At 46.4% G+C, this 17051-nt stretch overlaps 2 protein-coding genes, 22 non-coding genes and 21 pseudogenes across 24 annotated transcripts in view; 44 read left to right on the top strand and 1 right to left on the bottom strand.

Moving 5' to 3' along the window:
* Positions 1-17051, top strand: part of LOC140291438 (uncharacterized) — an 873052-nt gene that overhangs the window by 305835 nt on the left and 550166 nt on the right. The window lies entirely within an intron of this gene.
* LOC140295152 (NLR family CARD domain-containing protein 3-like) overlaps positions 1-17051 on the bottom strand; it is a 229674-nt gene that overhangs the window by 138316 nt on the left and 74307 nt on the right. The gene's annotated exons all lie outside the window — the stretch shown is intronic.
* Positions 168-286, top strand: LOC140291763 (5S ribosomal RNA; annotated as a pseudogene).
* Positions 556-674, top strand: LOC140298035 (5S ribosomal RNA). The gene has a single exon (XR_011913718.1). It is a non-coding gene; the product is annotated as a 5S ribosomal RNA (ribosomal RNA).
* Positions 941-1059, top strand: LOC140290315 (5S ribosomal RNA; annotated as a pseudogene).
* Positions 1326-1444, top strand: LOC140299443 (5S ribosomal RNA; annotated as a pseudogene).
* LOC140300761 (5S ribosomal RNA) lies at positions 1714-1832 on the top strand (annotated as a pseudogene).
* LOC140297393 (5S ribosomal RNA) lies at positions 2102-2220 on the top strand. Its single transcript, XR_011913132.1, has one exon. It is a non-coding gene; the product is annotated as a 5S ribosomal RNA (ribosomal RNA).
* LOC140290119 (5S ribosomal RNA) lies at positions 2490-2608 on the top strand. Its single transcript, XR_011912322.1, has one exon. It is a non-coding gene; the product is annotated as a 5S ribosomal RNA (ribosomal RNA).
* On the top strand, positions 2878-2996 carry LOC140297538 (5S ribosomal RNA). The gene has a single exon (XR_011913264.1). It is a non-coding gene; the product is annotated as a 5S ribosomal RNA (ribosomal RNA).
* On the top strand, positions 3266-3384 carry LOC140290399 (5S ribosomal RNA). The gene has a single exon (XR_011912349.1). It is a non-coding gene; the product is annotated as a 5S ribosomal RNA (ribosomal RNA).
* LOC140300064 (5S ribosomal RNA) lies at positions 3654-3772 on the top strand. Its single transcript, XR_011914795.1, has one exon. It is a non-coding gene; the product is annotated as a 5S ribosomal RNA (ribosomal RNA).
* Positions 4042-4160, top strand: LOC140294177 (5S ribosomal RNA). Its single transcript, XR_011912752.1, has one exon. It is a non-coding gene; the product is annotated as a 5S ribosomal RNA (ribosomal RNA).
* Positions 4430-4548, top strand: LOC140299810 (5S ribosomal RNA; annotated as a pseudogene).
* LOC140299131 (5S ribosomal RNA) lies at positions 4818-4936 on the top strand (annotated as a pseudogene).
* Positions 5206-5324, top strand: LOC140303737 (5S ribosomal RNA; annotated as a pseudogene).
* On the top strand, positions 5594-5712 carry LOC140297448 (5S ribosomal RNA). Its single transcript, XR_011913182.1, has one exon. It is a non-coding gene; the product is annotated as a 5S ribosomal RNA (ribosomal RNA).
* Positions 5982-6100, top strand: LOC140297447 (5S ribosomal RNA). Its single transcript, XR_011913181.1, has one exon. It is a non-coding gene; the product is annotated as a 5S ribosomal RNA (ribosomal RNA).
* Positions 6370-6488, top strand: LOC140298783 (5S ribosomal RNA). Its single transcript, XR_011914392.1, has one exon. It is a non-coding gene; the product is annotated as a 5S ribosomal RNA (ribosomal RNA).
* LOC140290388 (5S ribosomal RNA) lies at positions 6758-6876 on the top strand. Its single transcript, XR_011912348.1, has one exon. It is a non-coding gene; the product is annotated as a 5S ribosomal RNA (ribosomal RNA).
* On the top strand, positions 7146-7264 carry LOC140300052 (5S ribosomal RNA). Its single transcript, XR_011914794.1, has one exon. It is a non-coding gene; the product is annotated as a 5S ribosomal RNA (ribosomal RNA).
* LOC140297392 (5S ribosomal RNA) lies at positions 7534-7652 on the top strand. The gene has a single exon (XR_011913131.1). It is a non-coding gene; the product is annotated as a 5S ribosomal RNA (ribosomal RNA).
* On the top strand, positions 7922-8040 carry LOC140299809 (5S ribosomal RNA; annotated as a pseudogene).
* On the top strand, positions 8310-8428 carry LOC140299130 (5S ribosomal RNA; annotated as a pseudogene).
* On the top strand, positions 8698-8816 carry LOC140281565 (5S ribosomal RNA; annotated as a pseudogene).
* On the top strand, positions 9086-9204 carry LOC140297446 (5S ribosomal RNA). The gene has a single exon (XR_011913180.1). It is a non-coding gene; the product is annotated as a 5S ribosomal RNA (ribosomal RNA).
* LOC140299550 (5S ribosomal RNA) lies at positions 9474-9592 on the top strand (annotated as a pseudogene).
* Positions 9862-9980, top strand: LOC140298007 (5S ribosomal RNA). The gene has a single exon (XR_011913692.1). It is a non-coding gene; the product is annotated as a 5S ribosomal RNA (ribosomal RNA).
* LOC140297390 (5S ribosomal RNA) lies at positions 10250-10368 on the top strand. The gene has a single exon (XR_011913129.1). It is a non-coding gene; the product is annotated as a 5S ribosomal RNA (ribosomal RNA).
* LOC140293104 (5S ribosomal RNA) lies at positions 10638-10756 on the top strand (annotated as a pseudogene).
* On the top strand, positions 11026-11144 carry LOC140298695 (5S ribosomal RNA). The gene has a single exon (XR_011914318.1). It is a non-coding gene; the product is annotated as a 5S ribosomal RNA (ribosomal RNA).
* Positions 11414-11532, top strand: LOC140284028 (5S ribosomal RNA; annotated as a pseudogene).
* LOC140300789 (5S ribosomal RNA) lies at positions 11802-11920 on the top strand (annotated as a pseudogene).
* On the top strand, positions 12190-12308 carry LOC140266644 (5S ribosomal RNA). Its single transcript, XR_011907162.1, has one exon. It is a non-coding gene; the product is annotated as a 5S ribosomal RNA (ribosomal RNA).
* Positions 12578-12696, top strand: LOC140299371 (5S ribosomal RNA; annotated as a pseudogene).
* LOC140289492 (5S ribosomal RNA) lies at positions 13352-13470 on the top strand. Its single transcript, XR_011912260.1, has one exon. It is a non-coding gene; the product is annotated as a 5S ribosomal RNA (ribosomal RNA).
* Positions 13737-13855, top strand: LOC140299128 (5S ribosomal RNA; annotated as a pseudogene).
* On the top strand, positions 14125-14243 carry LOC140301442 (5S ribosomal RNA; annotated as a pseudogene).
* Positions 14513-14631, top strand: LOC140314448 (5S ribosomal RNA). The gene has a single exon (XR_011917142.1). It is a non-coding gene; the product is annotated as a 5S ribosomal RNA (ribosomal RNA).
* LOC140302849 (5S ribosomal RNA) lies at positions 14901-15019 on the top strand (annotated as a pseudogene).
* LOC140296793 (5S ribosomal RNA) lies at positions 15289-15407 on the top strand (annotated as a pseudogene).
* Positions 15677-15795, top strand: LOC140304367 (5S ribosomal RNA; annotated as a pseudogene).
* LOC140300334 (5S ribosomal RNA) lies at positions 16062-16180 on the top strand. Its single transcript, XR_011914821.1, has one exon. It is a non-coding gene; the product is annotated as a 5S ribosomal RNA (ribosomal RNA).
* Positions 16450-16568, top strand: LOC140269237 (5S ribosomal RNA; annotated as a pseudogene).
* Positions 16838-16956, top strand: LOC140290049 (5S ribosomal RNA). The gene has a single exon (XR_011912315.1). It is a non-coding gene; the product is annotated as a 5S ribosomal RNA (ribosomal RNA).

The following is a 17051-nucleotide window of genomic DNA, read 5'->3' as shown; positions in this document are numbered from 1 at the left end:
CAGACACGAAGTGATCTGAGAGTCTCAGTTTCAACTACAGATAATAATCACATCAGGGATGAAGATGTGCCCACTACAAGTTAGCCTTTCTCGGCAATTATCTGGTTACATCGAGGAACTGTATGATTCCAGTACCTATATAATGCACATTTGTGACAGACATTGTTGCTTACTGCCACACCACCCTGAATATCCCCGACATCGTCTGATCTCGGAAGCCAAGCAGGTTTGGGCCTGGTTAGTGCTCGGATGGGAGACCGCTTGGGAATACCAGGTGCTGTAAGCTTTTTCTCTTCTCTCTACCACATGCATGTCTTTTGTTGCAACGTCTGATCACCATGTGACACATGAGGAAGTTGGTCATCTTCAGCTGCTGCTGCTTTGTTGGCAGACACGAAGTGATCTGAGATTCTAAGTTTCAACTGCAGATAATAATCACGTCAGGGAAGAAGATGTGCCCACTACAAGTTAGCCTTTCTCGGCAATTATCTGGTTACATAGAGGAACTGTATGATTCCAGTACCTATATAATGCACATTTGTCACAGACATTGTTGCTTACGGCCACACCACCCTGAACATGCCCGACCTCGTCTGATCTCGGAAGCCAAGCAGGGTTGGGCCTGGTTAGTACTTGGATGGGAGACCGCTTGGGAATACCAGGTGCTGTAAGCTTTTTCTCTTCTCTCTACCACATGCATGTCTTTTGTTGCAACGTCTGATCACCCTGTGACACATGAGGAAGTTGGTCATCTTCAGCTGCTGCTTTGTTGGCAGACACGAAGTGATCTGAGAGTCTCAGTTTCAACTACAGATAATAATCACATCAGGGATGAAGATGTGCCCACTACAAGTTAGCCTTTCTCGGCAATTATCTGGTTACATCGAGGAACTGTATGATTCCAGTACCTATATAATGCACATTTGTGACAGACATTGTTGCTTACAGCCACACCACCCTGAATATGCCCACCCTCGTCTGATCTCGGAAGCCAAGCAAGGTTGGGCCTGGTTATTACTTGGATGGGAGACCGCTTGGGAATACCAGGTGCTGTAAGCTTTTTCTCTTCTCTCTACCACCTGCATGTCTTTTGTTGCAACGTCTGATCACCCTGTGACACATGAGGAAGTTGGTCATCTTCAGCTGCTGCTTTGTTGGCAGACATGAAGTGATCTGAGATTCTAAGTTTCAACTGCAGATAATAATCACGTCAGGGAAGAAGATGTGCCCACTACAAGTTAGCCTTTCTCGGCAATTATCTGATTACATAGAGGAACTGTATGATTCCAGTACCGATATAATGCACATTTTTCACAGACATTGTTGCTTACGGCCACACCACCCTGAACATGCCCGACCTCGTCTGATTTCGGAAGCCAAGCAGGGTTGGGCCTGGTTAGTACTTGGATGGGAGAACGCTTGGGAATACCAGGTGCTGTAAGCTTTTTCTCTTCTCTCTACCACCTGCATGTCTTTTGTTGCAACGTCTGATCACCCTGTGACATATGAGGACGTTGGTCATCTTCAGCTGCTGCTGCTTTGTTGGCAGACACGAAGTGATCTCAGATTCTAAGTTTCAACTGCAGATAATAATCACATCAGGGAAGAAGATATGCCCACTACATATCAGCCTTTCTCTGCAATTATCTGGTTACATAGAGTAACCGTATGATTCCAGTACCTATATAATGCACATTGTTCACAGATATTGTTGCTTACGGCCACACCACCCTGAATATGCCCGACCTCGTCTGATCTCGCAAGCCAAGCAGGGTTGGGCCTGGTTAGTACTTGGATGGGAGACTGCTTTGGAATACCAGGTGCTGTAAGCTTTTTCTCTTCTCTCTACCACATGCATGTCTTTTGTTGCAACGTCTGATCACCCTGTGACACATGAGGAAGTTGGTCATCTTCAGCTGCTGCTGCTTTGTTGGCAGACACGAAGTGATCGGAGAGTCTCAGTTTCAACTGCAGGTAATATTCACATCAGGGAAGAAGATGTGCCCTCTACATATCAGCCTTTCTCTGCAATTATCTGGTTACATAGAGTAACCATATGATTCCAGTACCTATATAATGCACATTGTTCACAGATATTGTTGCTTACGGCCACACCACCCTGAATATGCCCGACCTCGTCTGATCTCGGAAGCCAAGCAGGGTTGGGCCTGGTTAGTACTTGGATGGGAGACCGCTTTGGAATACCAGGGGCTGTAAGCTTTTTCTCTTCTCTCTACCACCTGCATGTCTTTTGTTGCAACGTCTGATCACCCTGTGACACATGAGGAAGTTGGTCATCTTCAGCTGCTGCTGCTATGTTGGCAGACATGAAGTGATCTGAGATTCTAAGTTTCAACTGCAGATAATAATCACGTCAGGGAAGAAGATGTGCCCACTACAAGTTAGCCTTTCTCGGCAATTATCTGGTTACATAGAGGAACTGTATGATTCCAGTACCGATATAATGCACATTTGTCACAGACATTGTTGCTTACGGCCACACCACCCTGAACATGCCCGACCTTGTCTGATCTCGGAAGCCAAGCAGGGTTGGGCCTGGTTAGTACTTGGATGGGAGACCGCTTGGGAATACCAGGTGCTGTAAGCTTTTTCTCTTCTCTCTACCACATGCATGTCTTTTGTTGCAACGTCTGATCACCCTGTGACACATGAGGAAGTTGGTCATCTTTAGCAGCTGCTGGATTGTTGGCAGACACGAAGTGATCGGAGAGTCTCAGTTTCAACTGCAGGTAATAATCACATCAGGGAAGAAGATGTGCCCACTACATATCAGCCTTTCTCTGCAATTATCTGATTACATAGAGTAACCGTATGATTCCAGTACCTATATAATGCACATTGTTCACAGACATTGTTGCTTACGGCCACACCACCCTGAATATGCCCGACCTCGTCTGATCTCGGAAGCCAAGCAGGGTTGGGCCTGGTTAGTACTTGGATGGGAGACCGCTTTGGAATACCAGGTGCTGTCAGCTTTTTCTCTTCTCTCTACCACCTGCATGTCTTTTGTTGCAACGTCTGATCACCCTGTGACACATGAGGAAGTTGGTCATCTTCAGCTGCTGCTGCTTTGTTGGCAGACACGAAGTGATCTGAGAGTCTCAGTTTCAACTACAGATAATAATCACATCAGGGATGAAGATGTGCCCACTACAAGTTAGCCTTTCTCGGCAATTATCTGGTTACATAGAGGAACCGTATGATTCCAGTACCTATATAATGCACATTGTTCACAGATATTGTTGCTTACGGCCACACCACCCTGAATATGCCAGACCTCGTCTGATCTCGGAAGCCAAGCAGGGTTGGGCCTGGTTAGTACTTGGATGGGAGACCGCTTGGGAATACCAGGTGCTGTAAGCTTTTTCTCTTCTCTCTACCACATGCATGTCTTTTGTTGCAACGTCTGATCACCCTGTGACACATGAGGAAGTTGGTCATCTTCAGCTGCTGCTTCTTTGTTGGCAGACACGAAGTGATCTCAGATTCTAAGTTTCAACTGCAGATAATAATCACGTCAGGGAAGAAGATGTGCCCACTACAAGTTAGCCTTTCTCGGCAATTATCTGGTTACATAGAGGAACTGTCTGATTCCAGTACCGATATAATGCACATTTGTCACAGACATTTTTGCTTACGGCCACACCACCCTGAACATGCCCGACCTCGTCTGATCTCGGAAGCCAAGCAGGGTTGGGCCTGGTTAGTACTTCGATGGGAGACCGCTTGGGAATACCAGGTGCTGTAAGCTTTTTCTCTTCTCTCTACCACATGCATGTCTTTTGTTGCAACGTCTGATCACCCTGTGACACATGAGGAAGTTGGTCATCTTCAGCAGCTGCTGGATTGTTGGCAGATACGAAGTGATCGGAGAGTCTCAGTTTCAACTGCAGGTAATAATCACATCAGGGAAGAAGATGTGCCCACTACATATCAGCCTTTCTCTGCAATTATCTGGTTACATAGAGTAACCGTATGATTCCAGTACCTATATAATGCACATTGTTCACAGATATTGTTGCTTACGGCCACACCACCCTGAATATGCCCGACCTCGTCCGATCTCGGAAGCCAAGCAGGGTTGGGCCTGGTTAGTACTTGGATGGGAGACCGCTTTGGAATACCAGGGGCTGTAAGCTTTTTCTCTTCTCTCTACCACCTGCATGTCTTTTGTTGCAACGTCTGATCACCCTGTGACACATGAGGAAGTTGGTCATCTTCAGCTGCTGCTGCTTTGTTGGCAGACACGAAGTGATCTGAGAGTCTCAGTTTCCGCTGGAGAGAATAATCACGACAGGGAAGAAGATGTGCCCAATACGCATCAGCCTTTCTCGGCAATTATCTGGTTACATAGAGGAACCTTATGATTCCAGTACCTATATAATGCACATTGTTCACAGATATTGTTGCTTACGGCCACACCACCCTGAACATGCCCAACCTCGTCTGATCTCGGAAGCCAAACAGGGTTGGGCCTGGTTAGTACTTGGATGGGAGACTGCTTGGGAATACCAGGTGCTGTAAGCTGTTTCTCTTCTCTCGACCACCTGCATGTCTTTTGTTGCAACGTCTGATCACCATGTGACACATGAGGAAGTTGGTCATCTTCAGCTGCTGCTGCATTGTTGGCAGACACCAAGTGATCTGAGAGTCTCAGTTTCAACTACAGATAATAATCACATCAGGGATGAAGATGTGCCCACTACAAGTTAGCCTTTCTCGGCAATTATCTGGTTACATAGAGGAACTGTATGATTCCAGTACCTATATAATGCATATTTGTCACAAGCATTGTTGCTTCCGGCCACACCACCATGAACATACCCGACCTCATCTGATCTCGGAAGCCAAGCAGGGTTGGGCCTGGTTAGTACTTGGATGGGAGACTGCTTGGGAATACCAGGTGCTGTAAGCTGTTTCTCTTCTCTCGACCACCTGCATGTCTTTTGTTGCAACGTCTGATCACCATGTGACACATGAGGAAGTTGGTCATCTTCAGCTGCTGCTGCATTGTTGGCAGACACGAAGTGATCTGAGAGTCTCAGTTTCAACTACAGATAATAATCACATCAGGGATGAAGATGTGCCCACTACAAGTTAGCCTTTCTCGGCAATTATCTGGTTACATAGAGGAACTGTATGATTCCAGTACCTATATAATGCACATTTGTCAAAGACGTTGTTGCTTACGGCCACACCACCCTGAAAATACCCGACCTCGTCTGATCTTGGAAGCCAAGCAGGGTTGGGTCTTGTTAGTACTTGGATGGGAGACTGCTTGGGAATACCAGGTGCTGTAAGCTTTTTCTCTTCTCTCTACCACCTGCATGTCTTTTGTTGCAACGTCTGATCACCCTGTGACACATGAGGAAGTTGGTCATCTTCAGCTGCTGCTGCTTTGTTGGCAGACACGAAGTGATCTGAGATTCTAAGTTTCAACTGCAGATAATAATCACATCAGGGATGAAGATGTGCCCACTGCAAGTTAGCCTTTCTCGGCAATTATCTGGTTACATAGAGGAACCGTATGATTCCAGTACCTATATAATGCACATTTGTCACAGACATTGTCGCTTACGGCCACACCACCCTGAACATACCCGACCTCGTCTGATCTCGTAAGCCAAGCAGGGTTGGGCCTGGTTAGTACTTGGATGGGAGACTACTTGGGAATACCAGGTGCTGTAAGCTTTTTCTCTTCTCTCTACCACCTGCATGTCTTTTGTTGCAACGTCTGATCACCCTGTGACATATGAGGAAGTTGGTCATCTTCAGCTGCTGCTGCTTTGTTGGCAGACACGAAGTGATCTGAGAGTCTCAGTTTCAACTGCAGGTAATAATCACATCAGGGATGAAGATGTGCCCACTACATATCAGCCTTTCTCGGCAATTATCTGGTTACATAGTGTAACCGTATGATTCCAGTACCTATATAATGCACATTGTTCACAGACATTGTTGCTTACGGCCACACCACCCTGAACATACCCGACCTCGTCTGATCTCGTAAGCCAAGCAGGGTTGGGCCTGGTTAGTACTTGGATGGGAGACTACTTGGGAATACCAGGTGCTGTAAGCTTTTTCTCTTCTCTCTACCACATGCATGTCTTTTGTTGCAACGTCTGATCACCCTGTGACACATGAGGAAGTTGGTCATCTTTAGCAGCTGCTGGATTGTTGGCAGACACGAAGTGATCGGAGAGTCTCAGTTTCAACTGCAGGTAATAATCACATCAGGGAAGAAGATGTGCCCACTACATATCAGCCTTTCTCTGCAATTATCTGGTTACATAGAGTAACCGTATGATTCCAGTACCTATATAATGCACATTGTTCACAGACATTGTTGCTTACGGCCACACCACCCTGAATATGCCTGACCTCGTCTGATCTCGGAAGCCAAGCAGGGTTGGGCCTGGTTAGTACTTGGATGGGAGACCGCTTTGGAATACCAGGTGCTGTCAGCTTTTTCTCTTCTCTCTACCACCTGCATGTCTTTTGTTGCAACGTCTGATCACCCTGTGACACATGAGGAAGTTGGTCATCTTCAGCTGCTGCTGCTTTGTTGGCAGACACGAAGTGATCTGAGAGTCTCAGTTTCAACTACAGATAATAATCACATCAGGGATGAAGATGTGCCCACTACAAGTTAGCCTTTCTCGGCAATTATCTGGTTACATAGAGGAACCGTATGATTCCAGTACCTATATAATGCACATTGTTCACAGATATTGTTGCTTACGGCCACACCACCCTGAATATGCCAGACCTCGTCTGATCTCGGAAGCCAAGCAGGGTTGGGCCTGGTTAGTACTTGGATGGGAGACCGCTTGGGAATACCAGGTGCTGTAAGCTTTTTCTCTTCTCTCTACCACATGCATGTCTTTTGTTGCAACGTCTGATCACCCTGTGACACATGAGGAAGTTGGTCATCTTCAGCTGCTGCTGCTTTGTTGGCAGACACGAAGTGATCTCAGATTCTAAGTTTCAACTGCAGATAATAATCACGTCAGGGAAGAAGATGTGCCCACTACAAGTTAGCCTTTCTCGGCAATTATCTGGTTACATAGAGGAACTGTCTGATTCCAGTACCGATATAATGCACATTTGTCACAGACATTTTTGCTTACGGCCACACCACCCTGAACATGCCCGACCTCGTCTGATCTCGGAAGCCAAGCAGGGTTGGGCCTGGTTAGTACTTCGATGGGAGACCGCTTGGGAATACCAGGTGCTGTAAGCTTTTTCTCTTCTCTCTACCACATGCATGTCTTTTGTTGCAACGTCTGATCACCCTGTGACACATGAGGAAGTTGGTCATCTTCAGCAGCTGCTGGATTGTTGGCAGATACGAAGTGATCGGAGAGTCTCAGTTTCAACTGCAGGTAATAATCACATCAGGGAAGAAGATGTGCCCACTACATATCAGCCTTTCTCTGCAATTATCTGGTTACATAGAGTAACCGTATGATTCCAGTACCTATATAATGCACATTGTTCACAGATATTGTTGCTTACGGCCACACCACCCTGAATATGCCCGACCTCGTCTGATCTCGGAAGCCAAGCAGGGTTGGGCCTGGTTAGTACTTGGATGGGAGACCGCTTTGGAATACCAGGGGCTGTAAGCTTTTTCTCTTCTCTCTACCACCTGCATGTCTTTTGTTGCAACGTCTGATCACCCTGTGACACATGAGGAAGTTGGTCATCTTCAGCTGCTGCTGCTTTGTTGGCAGACACGAAGTGATCTGAGAGTCTCAGTTTCCGCTGGAGAGAATAATCACGACAGGGAAGAAGATGTGCCCAATACGCATCAGCCTTTCTCGGCAATTATCTGGTTACATAGAGGAACCGTATGATTCCAGTACCTATATAATGCACATTGTTCACAGATATTGTTGCTTACGGCCACACCACCCTGAACATGCCCAACCTCGTCTGATCTCGGAAGCCAAACAGGGTTGGGCCTGGTTAGTACTTGGATGGGAGACTGCTTGGGAATACCAGGTGCTGTAAGCTGTTTCTCTTCTCTCGACCACCTGCATGTCTTTTGTTGCAACGTCTGATCACCATGTGACACATGAGGAAGTTGGTCATCTTCAGCTGCTGCTGCATTGTTGGCAGACACCAAGTGATCTGAGAGTCTCAGTTTCAACTACAGATAATAATCACATCAGGGATGAAGATGTGCCCACTACAAGTTAGCCTTTCTCGGCAATTATCTGGTTACATAGAGGAACTGTATGATTCCAGTACCTATATAATGCATATTTGTCACAAGCATTGTTGCTTCCGGCCACACCACCATGAACATACCCGACCTCATCTGATCTCGGAAGCCAAGCAGGGTTGGGCCTGGTTAGTACTTGGATGGGAGACTGCTTGGGAATACCAGGTGCTGTAAGCTGTTTCTCTTCTCTCGACCACCTGCATGTCTTTTGTTGCAACGTCTGATCACCATGTGACACATGAGGAAGTTGGTCATCTTCAGCTGCTGCTGCATTGTTGGCAGACACGAAGTGATCTGAGAGTCTCAGTTTCAACTACAGATAATAATCACATCAGGGATGAAGATGTGCCCACTACAAGTTAGCCTTTCTCGGCAATTATCTGGTTACATAGAGGAACTGTATGATTCCAGTACCTATATAATGCACATTTGTCAAAGACGTTGTTGCTTACGGCCACACCACCCTGAAAATACCCGACCTCGTCTGATCTTGGAAGCCAAGCAGGGTTAGGTCTTGTTAGTACTTGGATGGGAGACTGCTTGGGAATACCAGGTGCTGTAAGCTTTTTCTCTTCTCTCTACCACCTGCATGTCTTTTGTTGCAACGTCTGATCACCCTGTGACACATGAGGAAGTTGGTCATCTTCAGCTGCTGCTGCTTTGTTGGCAGACACGAAGTGATCTGAGATTCTAAGTTTCAACTGCAGATAATAATCACATCAGGGATGAAGATGTGCCCACTGCAAGTTAGCCTTTCTCGGCAATTATCTGGTTACATAGAGGAACCGTATGATTCCAGTACCTATATAATGCACATTTGTCACAGACATTGTCGCTTACGGCCACACCACCCTGAACATACCCGACCTCGTCTGATCTCGTAAGCCAAGCAGGGTTGGGCCTGGTTAGTACTTGGATGGGAGACTACTTGGGAATACCAGGTGCTGTAAGCTTTTTCTCTTCTCTCTACCACCTGCATGTCTTTTGTTGCAACGTCTGATCACCCTGTGACATATGAGGAAGTTGGTCATCTTCAGCTGCTGCTGCTTTGTTGGCAGACACGAAGTGATCTGAGAGTCTCAGTTTCAACTGCAGGTAATAATCACATCAGGGATGAAGATGTGCCCACTACATATCAGCCTTTCTCGGCAATTATCTGGTTACATAGTGTAACCGTATGATTCCAGTACCTATATAATGCACATTTGTTACACACATTGTTACTTACGGCCACACCACCCTGAACATGCCAGACCTCGTCTGATCTCGGAAGCAAAGCAGGGTTGGACCTGGTTAGTACTTGGATGGGAGACCGCTTGGGAATACCAGGTGCTGTAAGCTTTTTCTCTTCTCTCTACCACATGCATGTCTTTTGTTGCAACGTCTGATCACCCTGTGACACATGAGGAAGTTGGTCATCTTCAGCTGCTGCTGCTTTGTTGGCAGACACGAAGTGATCTGAGAGTCTCAGTTTCAACTGCAGGTAATAATCACATCAGGGATTAAGATGTGCCCACTACATATCATTCTTTCTCTGCAATTATCTGGTTACATAGAGTAACCATATTATTCCAGTACCTATATAATGCACATTGTTCACAGATATTGTTGCTTACGGCCACACCACCCTGAATATGCCCGACCTTGTCTGATCTCGGAAGCCAAGCAGGGTTGGGCCTGGTTAGTACTTGGATGGGAGACTGCTTGGGAATACCAGGTGCTGTAAGCTTTTTCTCTTCTCTCTAGCACCTGCATGTCTTTTGTTGCAACGTTTGATCACCCTGTGACACATGAGGAAGTTGGTCATCTTCAGCTGCTGCTGCTTTGTTGGCAGACACGAAGTGATCTGAGAGTCTCAGTTTCAACTGCAGGTAATAATCACATCAGGGAAAAAGATGTGCCCACTACATATCAGCCTTTCTCTGCAATTATCTGGTTACATAGAGTAACCGTATGATTCCAGTACCTATATAATGCACATTGTTCACAGATATTGTTGCTTACGGCCACACCACCCTGAATATGCCCGACCTCGTCTGATCTCGGAAGCCAAGCAGGGTTGGGCCTGGTTAGTACTTGGATGGGAGACCGCTTTGGAATACCAGGGGCTGTAAGCTTTTTCTCTTCTCTCTACCACCTGCATGTCTTTTGTTGCAACGTCTGATCACCCTGTGACACATGAGGAAGTTGGTCATCTTCAGCTGCTGCTGCTTTGTTGGCAGACACGAAGTGATCTGAGAGTCTCAGTTTCCGCTGGAGAGAATAATCACGACAGGGAAGAAGATGTGCCCAATACGCATCAGCCTTTCTCGGCAATTATCTGGTTACATAGAGGAACCGTATGATTCCAGTACCTATATAATGCACATTGTTCACAGATATTGTTGCTTACAGCCACACCACCCTGAACATGCCCAACCTCGTCTGATCTCGGAAGCCAAACAGGGTTGGGCCTGGTTTCTACTTGGATGGGAGACTGCTTTGGAATACCAGGTGTTGTAAGCTTTTTCTCTTCTCTCTACCACCTACATGTCTTTTGTTGCAACGTCTGATCACCCTGTGACACATGAGGAAGTTGGTCATCTTCAGCTGCTGCTGCTTTGTTGGCAGACACGAAGTGATCTGAGAGTCTCAGTTTCAACTGCAGGTAATAATCACATCAGGGATGAAGATGTGCCCACTACATATCAGCCTTTCTCAGCAATTATCTGGTTACATAGAGTAACCGTATGATTCCAGTACCTATATAATGCATATTTGTCACAAGCATTGTTGCTTCCGGCCACACCACCATGAACATACCCGACCTCATCTGATCTCGGAAGCCAAGCAGGGTTGGGCCTGGTTAGTACTTGGATGGGAGACTTCTTGGGAATACCAGGTGCTGTAAGCTGTTTCTCTTCTCTCGACCACCTGCATGTCTTTTGTTGCAACGTCTGATCACCATGTGACACATGAGGAAGTTGGTCATCTTCAGCTGCTGCTGCATTGTTGGCAGACACGAAGTGATCTGAGAGTCTCAGTTTCAACTACAGATAATAATCACATCAGGGATGAAGATATGCCCACTACAAGTTAGCCTTTCTCGGCAATTATCTGGTTACATAGAGGAACTGTATGATTCCAGTACCTATATAATGCACATTTGTCAAAGACGTTGTTGCTTACGGCCACACCACCATGAACATACCCGACCTCGTCTGATCTTGGAAGCCAAGCAGGGTTGGGTCTTGTTAGTACTTGGATGGGAGACTGCTTGGGAATACCAGGTGCTGTAAGCTTTTTCTCTTCTCTCTACCACCTGCATGTCTTTTGTTGCAACGTCTGATCACCCTGTGACACATGAGGAAGTTGGTCATCTTCAGCTGCTGCTGCTTTGTTGGCAGACACGAAGTGATCTGAGATTCTAAGTTTCAACTGCAGATAATAATCACATCAGGGATGAAGATGTGCCCACTGCAAGTTAGCCTTTCTCGGCAATTATCTGGTTACATAGAGGAACCGTATGATTCCAGTACCTATATAATGCACATTTGTCACAGACATTGTCGCTTACGGCCACACCACCCTGAACATACCCAACCTCGTCTGATCTCGTAAGCCAAGCAGGGTTGGGCCTGGTTAGTACTTGGATGGGAGACTACTTGGGAATACCAGGTGCTGTAAGCTTTTTCTCTTCTCTCTACCACCTGCATGTCTTTTGTTGCAACGTCTGATCACCCTGTGACATATGAGGAAGTTGGTCATCTCCAGCTGCTGCTGCTTTGTTGGCAGACACGAAGTGATCTGAGAGTCTCAGTTTCAACTGCAGGTAATAATCACATCAGGGATGAAGATGTGCCCACTACATATCAGCCTTTCTCGGCAATTATCTGGTTACATAGTGTAACCGTATGATTCCAGTACCTATATAATGCACATTTGTTACACACATTGTTACTTACGGCCACACCACCCTGAACATGCCCGACCTCGTCTGATCTCGGAAGCAAAGCAGGGTTGGGCCTGGTTAGTACTTGGATGGGAGACCGCTTGGGAATACCAGGTGCTGTAAGCTTTTTCTCTTCTCTCTACCACATGCATGTCTTTTGTTGCAACGTCTGATCACCCTGTGACACATGAGGAAGTTGGTCATCTTCAGCTGCTGCTGCTTTGTTGGCAGACACGAAGTGATCTGAGAGTCTCAGTTTCAACTGCAGGTAATAATCACATCAGGGATGAAGATGTGCCCAATACGCATCAGCCTTTCTCGGCAATTATCTGGTTACATAGAGTAACCGTATGATTCCAGTACCTATATAATGCACATTTGTCACAAGCATTGTTACTTACAGCCACACCACCCTGAATATGCCCGACCTCGTCTGATCTCGGAAGCCAAGCAGGGTTGGGCCTAGTTAGTACTTGGATGGGAGACCGATTGGGAATACCAGGTGCTGTAAGCTTTTTCTCTTCTCTCTACCACCTGCATGTCTTTTGTTGCAACGTCTGATCACCCTGTGACACATGAGGAAGTTGGTCATCTTCAGCAGCTACTGCTTTGTTGGCAGACACGAAGTGATCTGAGAGTCTCAGTTTCAACTGCAGGTAATAATCACATCAGGGATGAAGATGTGCCCACTACATATCAGCCTTTCTTGGCAATTATCTGGTTACATAGAGTAACCGTATGATTCCAGTACCTATATAATGCACATTTCTGACAGACATTGTTGCTTACGGCCACACCACCCTGAATATGCCTGACCTCTTCTGATCTAGGAAGCCAAGCAGGTTTGGGCCTGGTTAGTACTTGGATGGGACTGCTTGCGAATACCAGGTGCTTTAAGCTTTTTCTCTTCTCTCTACCACATGCATGTCTCTTGTTGCAACGTCTGATCACCCTGTGACACATGAGGAAGTTGGTCATCTTCAGCTGCTGCTGCTTTGTTGGCAGACACGAAGTGATCTGAGAGTCTCAGTTTCAACTGCAGGTAATAATCACATCAGGGATGAAGATGTGCCCAATACGCATCAGCCTTTCTCGGCAATTATCTGGTTACATAGAGTAACCGTATGATTCCAGTACCTATATAATGCACATTTGTCACAGACATTGTTGCTTACGGCCACACCACCCTGAACATGCCCGACCTCGTCTGATCTCGGAAGCCAAGCAGGGTTGGGCCTGGTTAGTACTTAGATGGGAGACTACTTGGGAATACCAGGTGCTGTAAGCTTTTTCTCTTCTCTCTACCACCTGCATGTCTTTTGTTGCAACGTCTGATCACCCTGTGACACATAAGGAAGTTGGTCATCTTCAGCTGCTGCTTTGTTGGCAGACACGAAGTGATCTGAGAGTCTCAGTTTCAACTACAGGTAATAATCACATCAGGGATGAAGATGTGCCCACTACATATCAGCCTTTCTCAGCAATTATCTGGTTACATAGAGTATCCGTATGATTCCAGTACCTATATAATGCATATTTGTCACAAGCATTGTTGCTTCCGGCCACACCACCATGAACATACCCGACCTCATCTGATCTCGGAAGCCAAGCAGGGTTGGGCCTGGTTAGTACTTGGATGGGAGACTGCTTGGGAATACCAGGTGCTGTAAGCTGTTTCTCTTCTCTCGACCACCTGCATGTCTTTTGTTGCAACGTCTGATCACCATGTGACACATGAGGAAGTTGGTCATCTTCAGCTGCTGCTGCTTTGTTGGCAGACACGAAGTGATCTGAGAGTCTCAGTTTCAACTACAGATAATAATCACATCAGGGATGAAGATGTGCCCACTACAAGTTAGCCTTTCTCGGCAATTATCTGGTTACATAGAGGAACTGTATGATTCCAGTACCTATATAATGCACATTTGTCAAAGACGTTGTTGCTTACGGCCACACCACCCTGAAAATACCCGACCTCGTCTGATCTTGGAAGCCAAGCAGGGTTGGGTCTTGTTAGTACTTGGATGGGAGACTGCTTGGGAATACTAGGTGCTGTAAGCTTTTTCTCTTCTCTCTACCACCTGCATGTCTTTTGTTGCAACGTCTGATCACCCTGTGACACATGAGGAAGTTGGTCATCTTCAGCTGCTGCTGCTTTGTTGGCAGACACGAAGTGATCTGAGATTCTAAGTTTCAACTGCAGATAATAATCACATCAGGGATGAAGATGTGCCCACTACATATCAGCCTTTCTCGGCAATTATCTGGTTACATAGTGTAACCGTATGATTCCAGTACCTATATAATGCACATTTGTTACACACATTGTTACTTACGGCCACACCACCCTGAACATGCCCGACCTCGTCTGATCTCGGAAGCCAAGCAGGGTTGGGCCTGGTTAGTACTTGGATGGGAGACCGCTTGGGAATACCAGGTGCTGTAAGCTTTTTCTCTTCTCTCTAGCACCTGCATGTCTTTTGTTGCAACGTTTGATCACCCTGTGACACATGAGGAAGTTGGTCATCTTCAGCTGCTGCTGCATTGTTGGCAGACACGAAGTGATCTGAGAGTCTCAGTTTCAACTACAGATAATAATCACATCAGGGATGAAGATGTGCCCACTACAAGTTAGCCTTTCTCGGCAATTATCTGGTTACATAGAGGAACTGTATGATTCCAGTACCTATATAATGCACATTTGTCAAAGACGTCGTTGCTTACGGCCACACCACCCTGAAAATACCCGACCTCGTCTGATCTCGGAAGCCAAGCAGGGTTGGGTCTTGTTAGTACTTGGATGGGAGACTGCTTCGGAATACCAGGTGCTGTAAGCTTTTTCTCTTCTCTCTACCACCTGCATGTCTTTTGTTGCAACGTCTGATCACCCTGTGACACATGAGGAAGTTGGTCATCTTCAGCTGCTACTGCTTTGTTGTTAGACACGAAGTGATCTGAGAGTCTCAGTTTCCACTGCAGGTAATAATCACATCAGGGATGAAGATGTGCCCACTACAAGTTAGCCTTTCTCGGCAATTATCTGGTTACATAGAGGAACTGTATGATTCCAGTACCGATATAATGCACATTTGTCACAGATGTTGCTGCTTACGGCCACACTACCCTGAACATGTCCAACCACGTCTGATCGCGAAAGCCAAGCAGGGTTGGGCCTTGTTAGTACTTGGATGGGAGACTACTTGGGAATACCAGGTGCTGTAAGCTTTTTTTCTTCTCTCTAACATCTACATGTCTTTTGTTGCAACGTCTGATCACCCTGTGACACATGAGGAAGTTGGTCATCTTCAGCTGCTGCTGCTTTGTTGGCAGACACGAAGTGATCTGAGATTCTAAGTTTCAACTGCAGATAATAATCACGTCAGGGAAGAAGATGTGCCCACTACATATCAGCCTTTCTCTGCAATTATCTGGTTACATAGAGTAACCGTATGATTCCAGTACCTATATAATGCACATTGTTCACAGATATTGTTGCTTACGGCCACACCACCCTGAATATGCCCGACCTCGTCTGATCTCGGAAGCCAAGCAGGGTTGGGCCTGGTTTCTACTTGGATGGGAGACTGCTTTGGAATACCAGGTGCTGTAAGCTTTTTCTCTTCTCTCTACCACCTGCATGTCTTTTGTTGCAACGTCTGATCACCCTGTGACACATGAGGAAGTTGGTCATCTTCAGCTGCTGCTTTGTTGGCAGACACGAAGTGATCTGAGAGTCTCAGTTTCAACTACAGATAATAATCACATCAGGGATGAAGATGTGCCCACTACAAGTTAGCCTTTCTCGGCAATTATCTGGTTACATAGAGGAACCGTATGATTCCAGTACCTATATAATGCACATTGTTCACAGATATTGTTGCTTACGGCCACACCACCCTGAATATGCCCGACCTCGTCTGATCTCGGAAGCCAAGCAGGGTTGGGCCTGGATAGTACTTCGATGGGAGACCGCTTGGGAATACCAGGTGCTGTAAGCTTTTTCTCTTCTCTCTACCACCTGCATGTCTTTTGTTGCAACGTCTGATCACCCTGTGACACATGAGGAAGTTGGTCATCTTCAGCAGCTGCTGGATTGTTGGCAGACACGAAGTGATCGGAGAGTCTCAGTTTCAACTGCAGGTAATATTCACATCAGGGAAGAAGATGTGCCCACTACATATCAGCCTTTCTCTGCAATTATCTGGTTACATAGAGTAACCGTATGATTCCAGTACCTATATAATGCATATTTGTCACAAGCATTGTTGCTTCCGGCCACACCACCATGAACATACCCGACCTCATCTGATCTCGGAAGCCAAGCAGGTTTGGGCCTGGTTAGTGCTTGGATGGGAGACCGCTTGGGAATACCAGGTGCTGTAAGCTTTTTCTCTTCTCTCTACCACATGCATGTCTTTTGTTGCAACGTCTGATCACCATGTGACACATGAGGAAGTTGGTCATCTTCAGCTGCTGCTGCTTTGTTGGCAGACACGAAGTGATCTGAGATTCTAAGTTTCAACTGCAGATAATAATCACGTCAGGGAAGAAGATGTGCCCACTACAAGTTAGCCTTTCTCGGCAATTATCTGGTTACATAGAGGAACTGTATGATTCCAGTACCTATATAATGCACATTTGTCACAGACATTGTTGTTTACGGCCACACCACCCTGAACATGCCCGACCTCGTCTGATCTCGGAAGCCAAGCAGGGTTGGGCCTGTTTAGTACTTGGATGGGAGACCGCTTGGGAATACCAGGTGCTGTAAGCTTTTTCTCTTCTCTCTACCACATGCATGTCTTTTGTTGCAACGTCTGATCACCCTGTGACACATGAGGAAGTTGGTCATCTTCAGCTGCTGCTTTG

The sequence above is a fragment of the Leuresthes tenuis genome, unplaced genomic scaffold, assembly GCF_036924035.1.
Source record: "Leuresthes tenuis unplaced genomic scaffold, fLeuTen1.0.hap1 SCAF_1, whole genome shotgun sequence".
Classification (NCBI taxonomy): Eukaryota; Metazoa; Chordata; class Actinopteri; order Atheriniformes; family Atherinopsidae; genus Leuresthes; species Leuresthes tenuis.
This window is presented reverse-complemented; position numbering and strand designations above follow the sequence as displayed.